This window comes from Bos indicus, chromosome X, assembly GCF_029378745.1.
Source record: "Bos indicus isolate NIAB-ARS_2022 breed Sahiwal x Tharparkar chromosome X, NIAB-ARS_B.indTharparkar_mat_pri_1.0, whole genome shotgun sequence".
In the NCBI taxonomy this organism is placed as follows: domain Eukaryota; kingdom Metazoa; phylum Chordata; class Mammalia; order Artiodactyla; family Bovidae; genus Bos; species Bos indicus.
Window position 1 is genome coordinate 53,887,452 of NC_091789.1, and position 13,595 is coordinate 53,901,046.

At 42.1% G+C, this 13,595-nt stretch overlaps 1 protein-coding gene across 7 annotated transcripts in view; it reads left to right on the forward strand.

Moving 5' to 3' along the window:
- SYTL4 (synaptotagmin like 4) overlaps positions 1-13,595 on the forward strand; it is a 97,482-nt gene that overhangs the window by 27,162 nt on the left and 56,725 nt on the right. For 2 of the 7 annotated variants that reach the window (XM_070783737.1, XM_070783736.1), the window contains exon 3: positions 1,289-1,484. The gene's annotated coding sequence lies outside the window, so the exon portion shown is untranslated. Of the gene's footprint in view, positions 1-1,288; positions 1,485-2,725; positions 3,529-4,125; positions 4,225-4,341; positions 4,555-13,595 lie in introns of those variants that run through there. The other 5 variants (XM_070783738.1, XM_070783740.1, XM_070783739.1 and 2 more) reach the window with 5 other exon arrangements.

A 13,595-nucleotide genomic window follows, 5' to 3' on the forward strand; every position in this document is an offset into this window, starting at 1 on the left:
AAATTTGCCTCTTACTCCAGGTATTTCTTGACTTCCTACTTTTGTGTTCTAGTCCCCTATAATTAAAAGGACATCTTTTTGGGGTGTTAGTTCTAGAAGGTCTTGTAGGTCTTCATCGAACTGTTCAATTTAAGCTTCTTCAGCATTACTGGTAGGGGCATAGACTTGGATTACTGTGATATTGAGTGGTTTGCCTTGGAAACTAACAGAGATCATCCTGTCATTTTTGAGATTACATCCAAGTACTGCATTTCGGACTCATTTGTTGACTGTGATGGCTACTCTGTTTTTTCTAAGGGATTCTTGCCCACAGTAGTAGATATAATGGCCATCTGAGTTAAATTCACCCATTTTGGTCCATTTTAGTTTGTTGATTGCTAAAATGTGGATGTTCACTCTTGCCATCTTCTATTTGACCACTTCAAATTTGCCTTGATTCATGGGCCTAACATTCCAGGTTCCTATGCAGTATTGCTTTTTGTAGCATTGGACTTTACTTGCATCACCAGTTACATCCACAACTGGGTTTTGTTTTTGCTTTGGCTCTGTCTCTTCATTCTTTCTGGAGTTATTTCTTCACTGATCTCTAGTAGCATATTGGGCAACTACAGACCTGGGGAATTCATCTTTCAGTGTCCTATCTTTTTGCCTTTTTATACTGTTCATGGGGTTCTCAAGGCAAGAATACGGAAGTGGTTTGCCATTCCCTTCTCCAGTGCACCACGTTTTGTCAGAACTCTCCACCATGACCCGTCCATCTTGGGTGGCCCTACATGGCATGGCTCATAGTTTCATTGAGTTAGACAAGGCTGTGGATTAAAGATTTTTAATCTTATTGGATTAAAGATTTACTGAGCATGGCCCCGCCCATCAGAACAAGACCCAGTTTCCCCCTCAGTCATTTCCTCCCATCAGGAAGCTTCCATAAGCCTCTTATTCTTCTCCATCAGAGGGCAGACAGACTGAAAACCACAGTCACAGAAAAAATATAGTGTAAAAGAATATTTTAAAAAGAATGTGTATATATATATATATATATATATGTATAATTGAATCACTTTGCTGTATAACAGGAATTAACAACAATGTAAATCAACTATACGTCAATAGAAATAAGAAAAAAAAAGTTGAAAATACAAAAAAAAGGAGGAAAGCAAAAACTTCATTTTGTTATACCACCTAGAGACAGCCACTGTTACTATTTTCCGCATTTCTTTTTAGCCTTTTCCACTCATTTCCACTAATTCTTGTGATCATATCTTATATTAAAGTTGTATTATACTTTCAGGGCTTCCTTGGTGGCTCAGACGGTAAAGAATCTGCTTGCAATGCAGGAGACCTGGGTTCGATTCCTGGGCTGGGAAGATCCCCGGAGGAGGGCATGGCAACCCACTCCAGTATTCTTACCTGGAGAATCCCACAGACAGAGGAGCCTAGCAGGCTACAGTCCATAGGGTTGCAAAGAGTCGGACATCACTGAGCAAGTAAGTACAGCACATACTTTCAATTAATCCTAGAGTATAAACATTTTCCTGTCATTAGGAATTATGTGTAAATATCATTTTTATTGTTTATATAATATTCTGTGACTATACTATAGTTACTTAACCTTTGAACCATAAGAATTTTTTTCAACATAATTAAGTTTTAAACAATTTTCACATAACATTAGAAAACAAATTCTATTCGCGTTCTCACAGACTATATAAACCAGGAGACACTGGAATATATCCAGGGACATAGAACAAGATGCAGAGATTCATGGTCTAAAGGTATTGAAATCATAGAGGGTCTGTTCTCTTATCACTGTGAATCATAAGGATTTTTTCTAGTATTTTATTATTCTAAGTAATACTGGGATTTACATCATTCTACAAAAATTTTGTGTACGTTTCTGTTTCCTTAGGAAACATTCATTCATTCATTATATGCAAATATTAGTGAGGACTTACTGTTTGCCAGGTACTATGCTTGGTGCAAAGTTTCTGCCTAGGGTGACATGTTGTCAGCTACTGAGATAAGGAGGAGGAGCAAATTTAAGAGAAAAGATGGTGGGTTCAGCTTCAGATGTGTTGAGTTTGAGACATCCAAGTGGAAATGTCAAGAAAGCAGAGCTTAGTGAAGAAGTCTGGATAGAGGTATAAAATTACAGATGTGGTCATATAGATGGTAATTCATGCCAAATGAGTGAAAGATCATACAGGGAAAGAGTATAGGTAGCCTAGTCCTGAGAATGTCCAGCTTTCAGAGGCTAGATAGCAGAAGTGGAATCTGCAAAAGAGACCGAGGAGAGGGCAAAGGGTTTGGAGGCAAAGCAAGAGTGCGGCATCATAGATGCCACAGGAAGACTTTCAAGGAGGAGGAAATGGTTAACAGTGTTAAATGTAGGGGGGAGGTCAAGCAAGATAAGCAGGGAAAACACTGCATTTATTTATTTAATATAGCTTTTCTGACACAGAGTTCATTGGTTGAGTATCTTGTTGAGCAGTTTCAGTGGAGTGTTGAGGGGAAGGAAGCCAAATTGCTGAGTAAGAAGGGGATAGAAATTGCCCATAAAGAGGAGCTAGAGAGGTACCTAGTGTGTAGGGAGGATTTTTTTTCAAGGTGACAGAGACTTGAGCATGTTTAATTGCTGATGACAGATGGAAGGGACTTGAGCCTGGTTAATAGCTGATGAGAAGAATGAGGGGGAGTAGGGAGACTGGGGAGAGGAATCTATAATTATTGGGTAAATATAAACATTTTAATGTCTATTGATATATACTGCTCACATGCTTTCTAAAAGGGTTTTAAGCCAAAACACACTCCTCCTAGCAATTATGAAAGAGCTTGTTGTGTGGCCACTTTGTCTTCATTAAGTGTTATACAAACAAACAAACAAAAACTGTTGCTGAAGAGTTTCATTATGGTTCTAATTTACTCCATTTAGATTACTAGTGAGCTGAATATTTTAACCAGTTGTGTCTGTGTGTGAATTTAGTCTATGTCCTTTCCCCAAAACGTTTCTGTTTCGGACAGACACTTTTATTTGCCATAAAAAAACAAAGTCAAAGGATCAGAATAGCATCGTATTTTTTCTTCCCAAATTATATGGTCGAGAGTCTTCGCTTCTTAGAAGTACACAACAATTTGTGGCTCAGCTGAAGGGAAGAGAGACATGATGTATCATCTGAGAGAGGGACCACCTATGAAACCAAGGTCTAGTCAGACTCCTATGTCAGTCGTCAAGCTCCCTTTGCTAACCTGGGACCGCATCCCTCCAGTGCCTTAAGGATTTGGTCCTCAGAGCTCCCCTTCGGGTGGCCGGTGGCGTGGCCCCCTTTCATGGAGCCCGGAGTGCTGTGCGGCCCCTTTAAGAGTCCAGCTCCTCCCCGCTCCAGGGAAAGTTGCAGCTTTTTCCGCCTCCTGGGAGGGTGAGAAGGGCTGGCTGCCTGGAGCGGGGCTGCGGTTTTCCCAGAGCGGTAGACTCTTCCCTGAATCCGGCACTGGGACGTCTCACCCTCTCGTGGCACCTGTTGCAGGTGACAGGTAGGTCCATGGCCCACAGCCGTCCCTCTGCACTCGGTCCGGGACGCCTCCTGGGCCCCCAGCCGCTTTTCACTGCCTAAGCGCCCCCACCCCCATCTAGGGGACCTGCTCTCTTCCCTCCCCCCTCCCGGTCTCCCAGTCTCGCTTTGTCCGGAGCTTACCCTCTGTCCCTTGGCCCCGTTGGCCTGGGCGGACCGCACCACGCTTTGACTCCCGTCAGCTTGGGCGGTCCCTCCCCACCACTTTGTTTTACCTTTTTTTTTTTTTTAATTAATTTTATTTTATTTTTAAACTTTACATAATTGTATTAGTTTTGCCAATATCAAAATGAATCTACCACAGGTATACATGTGTTCCCCATCCTGAACCCTCCTCCCTCCTCCCTCCCCATACCATCCCTCTGGGTCGTCCCAGTGCCTTAGTCTCCAAGCCCTTTCCCCGGCCCATCCGTCGCCGCCGAGGGCTGTTCCCGTTGGGGCTCTGCTTCCTCCAGTGTGGACGGCTTTTCCCGCCCTCGGGAACCGGGGCCCCTCCCGGGAGCTGGCCCTAGTTGGCAGGGGAGGGGCTGATCTCCTAGCGGGAACTACGCCCTCCCAGGCGTCGAGTCACCTTTTCTGCGGTGTCTGGGCTCCGCATTGCTTCCGGACCTCGGCCCTCACGGCGTCCACTTCCCTGGTCTCCGCGGATCCACCGCAGGTAAAGGCTGGAGGCTGGTTGGCCCCTAGTCCTGCTTCAGTGGGCACCCTCTGCGCTTGGGGCTGAGGACCTGGCTGTGTGCTCTGGAGCTGAACCTCTTTATCTTGCCACCCTTAGGCTTCCCTGGTGGCTCAGCAGTAAAGAATCTGCCTGCCGATGCAGGATCCCTGGGTCGGGAAGATCCCCCGGAGAAGGGAATGGCAACCCACTCCAGTATTCTTGTCTGAGAAATCCCATGGACAGAGGAGCCTGATGGGCTACAATCCATGGGGTCGCACAAGAGTCTGACACGACTTAGCCACTAAAGGACAACTTACAGCGGTCAGCGAGGTACGCTTCTGAAGGAGGGTCCTCAGAGCCTTCAGAAGGGACATAGAACATTTCCATCTGTGATGGTTTGTAAAGGGGTAGAAAAGATGTCCCTCCAACCCTTAACGTTGAATAAGATGGTTGGAATTTTGGGTGCTAAAATCATTGGGTTAGAATTTTGGTGACTGGAACAGGTCATGTTTCTAATTAACCAAACTTTTCTTCCTGAAGTATCCTGCCTGCTTCTCCAAGACCAGAGGACCTAGCGTTCCAGAATACTGCTTTGGGCAGGGTTGATCCTAGACCTTGTACATTTGTTGCAGAAATTAGTCTTCAGTACATATTGTACCTCTTGGCTTCTTTTCTGCTTTCAGCTCCCCACCCCTCATAAGTCCATTAATTTTAAGGTGTTAATGGTCTTATGTGTTTACCCGATGGTCTGTGGAGAGAACAATGGTTAATGCGAAGAGCTGAGGCCCTAATGAAGTTTTTGGCTGTAGTTGTTGGGTGTTTTTTTTTTTTTTTTTTTTTTTTCATCTGTTGGGAATTCTAATATTAAAAGACCACCAACTTGGCTTGTGAGACTTTTCCTGGCAGGGGATGAACATTTCTGATAGCACAATTTCAGGTGCCTCTCACTAAGTCAGAGCAGTGAAATGGAGTTTGGAGGCCTGTTCAGGGATACACTCACAGGGAGGTCTGTGAGTGTATGTGACATTTCTGATTGATGCTTTCTGAGCTTTTCCCCTTAAAGCTGCTACTAATCAGGGTTGTTAGAATCCATTGAGCCAGGCACTGTGAGAAGTTCTTTATATAATTACCTCACATAATCCTAATGTTAACTGTATGTGTGAGGTACCACAATTATAAGCCTGAAAGCTCAGGCTTCTCTGGTGGCTCAGCAGTAAAGAATCTGCCTGCCGTTGCAGGAGACATGGGTTCGATCCCTGGGTCGGGAAGATCCCGGGGAGAAGGAAATGGCAACCCACTCCACTATTCTTGCCTGGGAAATCCCACTGACAGAGGAGCCTGGCAGCCTAATATTCCGTGGAATGGCAAAAGAGTCAGATATGACTTAGTGACTCAACAACAACATAATGAAAGGGGGACTCTGAGAGTTTAAGTACCTTGTCTCAGATCACCCAACTGATTAGGGCCAGAGCTGGGTCATCTGACTGCAGCTGAGCTGTATTCTTCTCCCCTATCATACCAACTCTGCTGTCTTAGATTTTTCAGTTCAGTTCAGTTCAGTCACTCAGTCGTGTCTGACTCTTTGCGACCGCATGAATTGCAGCACGCCAGGCCTCCCTGTCCATCACCAACTCCCGGAGTTCACTCAGACTCACGTCCATCGGGTCAGTGATGCATGCAGCCATCTCATCCTCCATCGTCCCCTTCTGCTCCTGCCCCCAATCCCTCCCAGCATCAGAGTCTTTTCCAATGAGTCAGCTCTTCGCATGAGGTTAGGAACACTAAATAGCTCACAGATGAGGGCTAAGTGATGAAAAATTTCCTTTCCAAGTTGAAGCCTAAGTTTTGGTCCTTGATTCCACCTCAGAGGGACTGCAGAGACTTTGGAGCACTTACCTCACTGATGGCTCACCCACTTCACTTCCACTGTGGGAATGCTTGCCACATTGCCACTATAAGCACATCCCCCCAACCCAGCCCCGTGTACCCAGGTGAGTGAACCTCCAGGGCTATCTGCTCAGAGGGAATTGTCCTAAAGTTAGAGAAGGTGACCCTTGATTCTAGGGATGTGTGCCTGGCTCAATTTTTTCCTTTTCCACTAGGTAGGGTGTGGAAAGTGGTAAGGATTTCCCAACAGCCAGGCCAGAATGTCTGAGGCTTAGTGTGGGCTTGTTTTATCATGGAATGGATGGACTACCTTAGGGAAGAACAGTCCATGAGAAAATTTCTCTCCTGATCCCATCTCTGGGTCTTTACTTAAAGTACTCTTTTTTTTTTTCTCTCTCTTTTCTCTCTCTTTTTTTTCCCTGAAGCGATAACTTTGTCACCTGTACCCACTTCCCTGCCATTAATTCCTATTCATCAAGATTTAGCTCTAAAGTCACCTCCTTTGGGACAACCTTACTGAACACACAGTTCCTTCCCCTAAGCAGAATTTCCAGTTATTCTGTGTTCTAAAACTCTTTGTTTACACCTCAGGAAAATCTCTTAAAACTCTCAGTTGATTTTCCTGGAAAAGGAAATAACAACCCACGACAGTTTTCTTGCCTGGAAAATCCCATGGACAGAGGAGCCTGGCAGGCTACAGTCCATAGGGTCAAAACATGACTAAGTGACTGAGTACGTGCTGACCACAGTTGGTTTTCCATCTCGAAGGTTGTAATCTAAGACAAGGTCTAGATCTTGGAGCTCCCTTTGTCTTGAGCACAAGAGATTAACAAATATTTGTACAAGGACCTGGGGATACCATCCCTTCAAGGGTCCTTCAAGGGCCTTAGGTCAGGTGATGATGGGACTGAAGTACAGAAGACGCTTTTTTGAGGCACTTGAATCTACAGCTAGGACTTTGTACTTAAATGTCACCTTAGTGAGGTCATCCCTAACCACCCTAATTAAACTTATTTAAATAAGTTTTAAAGTTTTAAGTCCTTCCTTGAACATTCTGTTGATATATGCCCCTTCCCTACCTTATTACTCTAATGTAATATTTTGTGTATTTTATTCATTTTTCTTTCTTGTCATTCTTTTTCTTTTCTTGTTTTCTTTCTTATTCATTTTTCTTTTCTTCTCCCTCCATAGTGTAAGTTCTATGTGGGCAGAGATTGCTGTCTGTTTCATTCACCAGTGGACCCCAGCATCCGTAACAGAGCCTGGCACATTGTAGGTGCTTGCTAATATTTGTTAAATAAATTAATATATGACATCACCATTGTAGGAATTGGCACTCTTTTATGTTCTCCGGGGCCAGAAACTTAAGTGTCCTCAGTCTGCCCCAGGCCCAGTTCTCATACAATTCTGCTTTGTGATTGCATGCCTGGTGACAACTTTGACCTCCTTGGAAGTACTTCCTCTCTCTCTTTTTTTTTTTTTTTTTTTAAGGCATGAGTCTCTGGATGGAAACTTCTAAAATTTAAGGTGGAAATGTTAAGATGCTGTGCTTCTTGTGGTCCGCACTAGGAAGAGGGGTATGGCTTGTCAGATGTCTTAAGGCCTTTATCCAGTGAGCTCAGTAAGAAGCTGGAGAAAGTTGCTGTGTGATAGGGAAGTGAACAGCTCACAAGAATAAAAGATGGCCTAACAAATTAAGGTTCTGGCCTCAAGTCACTCTTAGCCTTTTAGGCATGATGTGTTTATTGGATTATTAACTTTATGAAAAACCCATTGCTGATTACTGCTTGTGTGGTACTTGACAAGTTTTATACTAGGAGAATTATACCATGTGAGGGAACCACTATGTAACAGGAAAGGAAAAAAGTACTGTTCTATTTAAATGTTTCAAAACATTCAGAAAAAAAAAAAAAAAAAATAAGGCTAGAATCTTTCCAAAGACAGGCTGGAAGGAGTTGGACTCTTGATACACTGGTAAATATGTGATTCTCCACCATTTAATGAATGATAACTTCTCTGAAACTGGTTTGTACAAAAAACTTCTGCCCAACCTCTTCTGCTCAATTTTTCTCCTCAACTTCTCGATATAGTGTAGTGACCCAGGGCTCAGTCCATGGACTTTTCTCTATCCAGAATCTTTCTAGAAACATTCATCCAGCCCAATGGTTTTAAATACCCTCTGTCACTCCAAAATTTATGTCTCTGTCCCAGGCCTTTCTTCTAAGCTGCAGCCTCATAGATCTAATGAGCTATTAAGCATTCCTACTTGGCTATCAAATAGGCATCTCAAACTTAACATGGCCAAAACAATACTCCTTAAAAAAATTTTTTTATTGACATATAGCTGTTTTACAACGTTGTGTTAATTTCTGCTGTACAACAAAGTGATTCGGGTATACATATATATAGTTATGTATACATACATATATATATATATATATATATATTTATACAGTTATATATATAGGCGCACACACACACATTATTTTTGGCCCTGCCACACAGCTTACGGGATCTTAGTTCACAGACCACAGATTGAACCCATGCCCTTGACATTGAAAGTGTGCAGTCCTAACCACTGGACCACCAGGGAATTCCCTATGCATTATTTTTTTAAACATTCTTTCCACTATGGTTTATCATAGGATAATTGAATATAGTTCTCTGCTATATAGTAGGTCCTTGTTGTTTATCTATCCTCTATATACTGGTTTCGGAGAAGGCAATGGCAGCCCACTCCAGTACTCTTGCCTGGAAAATCCCATGGACGGAGGGGCCTGGTGGGCTGCAGTCCATGGAGTCACTAGGAGTCGGACACGACTGAGCGACTTGACTTTATTTTTTCACTTTCACGAATTGGAGAAGGAAATGGCAACCCACTCCAGTGTTCTTGCCTGGAGAATCCCAGGGACAGGGGAGCCTGGTGGGCTGCCATCTATGGGGTCGCACAGGGTCAGACACGACTGAAGCGACTTAGCAGCAGCAGCAGCATATACTAGTTTGCATCACTACTTCCAAACTCCCAATTCATCCCTTCCCCAACCTCCTCCTGCTTGGCAGCCACCAGTCTGTTCTCTATGTCTCTGAGTCTGTTTCCAAAACAGGACTCGAGTCTTCTCAAATCCCTAGTTCCTTCCCTCAACCCTCCCCTGTCTCAGTAAAATGACACCATCATCCATTCAAAGCAAAAACCTACAGTCACCCTTGATTCTTCTCATTCTCTCTCCCCGCCCCATACCCAATTCATCAGCAAATCCTGTCCATCATGTTATTATATTCTGCCACGTCTCCATCTCCTCTGCCTATCCCCCTAGTCCAAGCCACCACATGCTGCAATAAGCATCTTTGCACAGTGCTCAATGATGTATGTAGAGCTAGGTAAACACACAGGTATTTCTGCTGGACAGCTTTCTAGTAAGATAGTTGTTGGGTCAAAGGACATGCACATTTAAAAAATGTGAATAGGCATCAGAAAAGTGGCGTCCAAGAAATTTACACTCTCCATTGAGAGTGCTTTTCCTCATTTCCTTGCTGAGGATGGACAGTCTTTTTAATTTTTGCCAATCTGACAATGAGAAATAGTATCTAACTGATTTAACTTTCATTTATCTGGTCACTAGTAAGGCTGAGTATCTTCATGTGTGTTAGCTACTTGTATTTTTCCTGAGACTTCCTCTCAATAGCCTTCCCACATTTCTCTTTTGGATTATATATTTCATTTATTTATAAGAACACTATTTTTTAGGGATATTTACCCATTGTCTATTACACAATGCAAGTTTTTTTTCTCTTTAGTCTGCCATAATTGTAACTTTGTTCGTGATGTGTACCCCTCTTGTAATTAGATAAAGCATACTATAAAACATTTAAAAAACATGTTCATTAGATTTGGCAATTAGGATGTCAGTGATGATATCAATGCAGCAGGAGGAGAGAGGCAGATTGTAGAGGGTTGGGAGTAGCATTTAGAGGGACTGATAGGGAATATGATATACGTTTTGAAGAGGCTTGGCTCTGATGGGAAGGAGAGTGTTTCCCATAGACAGTGGAGCACAGGGGAGAAGAAAATGTTAATTTTGTTTCTTTTTAAATATAGGAGAGAGATGAATCCGTTTCAGAGCTTGATTGATGCCAGGTTGATTGATTTGGAGGATGAAGGAGGGTGGGGGCTTCGGCATGAAAGAGGTGAAAAGATGGGTCTTCGAGAAAGAGAGCTAACTCTTCCATTGAGGCAGGAGGGGATGAGAGCAGAATTGTTGGAGCTGTGAAGAAGGAAGGAGCTGTGGAAGGACAGGATTTTGGAGGTGATCCCAACTGATGAGAGTGGTGATGGGTTGGAACAGCATTTGAGAAGGATGAATAGAGGAGCCCCTTACCAGCAAATCTTCCAGATTGCCACATCATAGTGAGCCCAGAGAGGCTTGGATAACTTGAAGTCACAGAACTCTGTATCCATTCTCTCCAGAAGCCCTCATCAGCCCAGGTATAGGAACAAAGTGGAGACTAGTTTGGGGGACATTTCTGGGTGGCTGTTTCAGAAATATAGGAGAGTAGGAAATTGGACAGTGCTGCCAGAATAGTTGAAGTGACGGACCACTGTGGCTTTCATATCTGTGTCTATCTAAACTTAACTTTATGTTTAACAATTCATAAGAGATGGAAAATTTCCTTGACTTCTGCATTGTTTCTTGTTTGTATCTCTGTCAACTCAGGCATAAGAATAGCTTTAGTGGGACTTCCCTGGTGGTCCAGTGGCTAAGACTCCTCATTCCCAATGCAAGGGGGTCCAAGTTCGATCCCTGATCAAGAAACTGGATCCCACATGCCACAACTAAGACCCAGAACAGCCAAATAAATAAATAAATATTTTTTCTAATAACTTTAGTATCAGTGTCTTTAAACTATTGCTTGTCACTTTTCAGAAAATATAGGTTTATTTGGGCTTCCCTGGTGGTTCAGTGGTAAAGAATCTGCCTGCAGTGCAGGAGATGCAGGATACTCGGGTTTGAACCCTGGGTCAGAAAGACCCTCTGGAGGAGGGCACAGCAACCCACTACAGTATTCTTGCCTGGAGAATCCCATGGACAGAGGAGCCTGGTGGGCTATAGTCCATAGGGTCGCAAAGAGTCAGACACGACTGCAGCAACTGAGCATGCATGCATGCGTGGGTTTATTTACTGAGAGTCAACAGGGTGCCAGTTTCTAGACTAGGTGCTTGAGATGGAGTGTATAAAAAGGTAGATGATGCCCTTTTTTGGGAGTAGAACTCATTTCAACCAGGGAGTATATGTTTTAAAAAGGAACATATTTTATAATCAATGATTTAATTGCAATTGTGATAAGTTGTATGAAGTTTGGTTTTTTTATAAATCAAATTTAAATTTATTTATTTTAATTTTTATTGGAGTAGAGTTAAATTACTGTGTTAGTTTCTATTGTACAGCAAAGTGACTCAGTTATACACATATCTACTTCTTTTAAGGTTCTTTTCCCATTGAGGTCATTACAGAGTATTGAGTAGAGTTCCCTATGCTATACTATACAGTAGGTCCTTATTAGATCAAAACTGTTTTGCATTTGCTAACGAAGTGTGAGAGTACTTCTTACATCTTCCCTTTTAAAATTGAATATTGTCTTTAAAATTTTGCTTAATTGATAGGCAAACATAAAAAAATCTTTATTAGCAGTAAGTAAGAGTGAAACTTTTTTCTCTTTTACATCTATTGGTCATTCGACCTTCTTCAAGAATTCATGCTCTTTATTTATTGTACACCTCCCTCTTCTTAGTTTTAGTAGCTCTTTCTTTCCATGTTTAAAACCTTTAGCTACCTTTCTCTCTCTCCTACCTTATCTCTGGTACACTAAAATATACTTTACCCAGTTTCTCTGGCCATTCCCTTTTGATCTGCTTTAAACTTCTTTCTTACCTGCTTTGGAAATGTTGGTGTGCTTAGGGATCTGACTACATTTTTATTACTTGACCCAATAAAAGATAACATATAAGTAATCCATTCTCCTCTCCATATCCTATTTCCCACAGGTAACAATATTAAATTTGTATCCCCTTTCAGACATTTTCCCTGCCCATATGAAACATTTCCCTCCTTCCTTCCATTCATCTATTCATCCATCCTGTCTGTAGTTACATGTTACAAAATACAAATGGAATTATCATACATATGTTCTGGAATGTATTTTTTACTTAACATTTGTGGCATGCTTTCAGTGTTAGTGTATGTAAAACTATCTCTCTCTCTTTTCTTGGCTGCACTGTGTGTCATGTGGGTTCTTAGTTCCTTGACCAGGGATGGAACCCTTGTCCTCTGTAGTAGAAGCATGGAATCTTAACCACTGGGCCATCAGGGAAGTCCCTTACCTCTTTCTTTTTAACAGTGACATTGCATTCCATAATATGTATGTGCCATAGTTTATTTAATCAGTTTTGTATTGATGTTTAAATTGTATAATTTTTTTGCTGGTTTAAACACTGAACATTCTTAGGATATATATTTGTGCATCTACTTGAATATCAGGAGGATAAGTTTTTCAAGATGGAATGGCTTCATTAAAAAATAGTCAATGTTGATAAAGATTCAGAGATGTCTACGATAATAAAAACTGACTACTATCCATTGGATTTAGGAGGTTGTTGGTGACCTTAGAGCAATTTCAGGGGAGTGGGGTGTGGAATGCTAGACTTTGATGGGTTGGGAAATATTTGGGGATATGAGGAAGTGGAGGCAGTGGATATGAACAATTCTTTAGACAAATTTGCCTCTGAAGAGCAAAGAAAGGGTGGTAGTAGGGGAAAAATTGAAATCCAGAGAAGTTTTTTCTTTTCTTTTTTTTAAATTTAGGAGGACTTAGATGTCTTTAAAGGCTAATGGAAAGAGATAATTGATAGAGCAAAGTCCTTACCAAATAAAGTCCTTATGCCAGATGGGAGAGGATCCCAGAAAGGAGTGGAGAGATTACCCTTAAACAAGAGGAAGGACATTACAGTTTCGAAGGAAAAAAAAAAGTGAATAGATATAGATAACAATAAGTTTGTAGATTTGGTGGCAGGAGCTTGTCTGAGGGTGTTTATATTTCTCTATGATGGCAGAGGAAAGGTAATCCTCTTAGAGCAAGGGGTTGAAGTGGAGCAGAGTTTGGGATGGAGTATTGAGGTGCTTGTGGAAAGTTTGAAATACTGTGATGAACAGGAGAGCAAGCTAGGACCACAGAAGCATAGCTGGAGTGTCAGGCAGTGTTGAAGTGAGCTTGGCAACCAAGAATTCATATTGATCATAATCCACCATATTGTGATTTTTTTTTTTTCTCCAGCAGATCTCAGTAGTCCCAGTGCAGCATAAAGCACAACAGTTGGCTCCTCCAGGGTTACGTTTTTATTAGATACTTGCAATGAAATGGGTTATTGAGGATGATGACAAGAGTGCAGTTGAAACAATAGAATCCAAACTGTCTAGGAAAAGAAGTGAAGA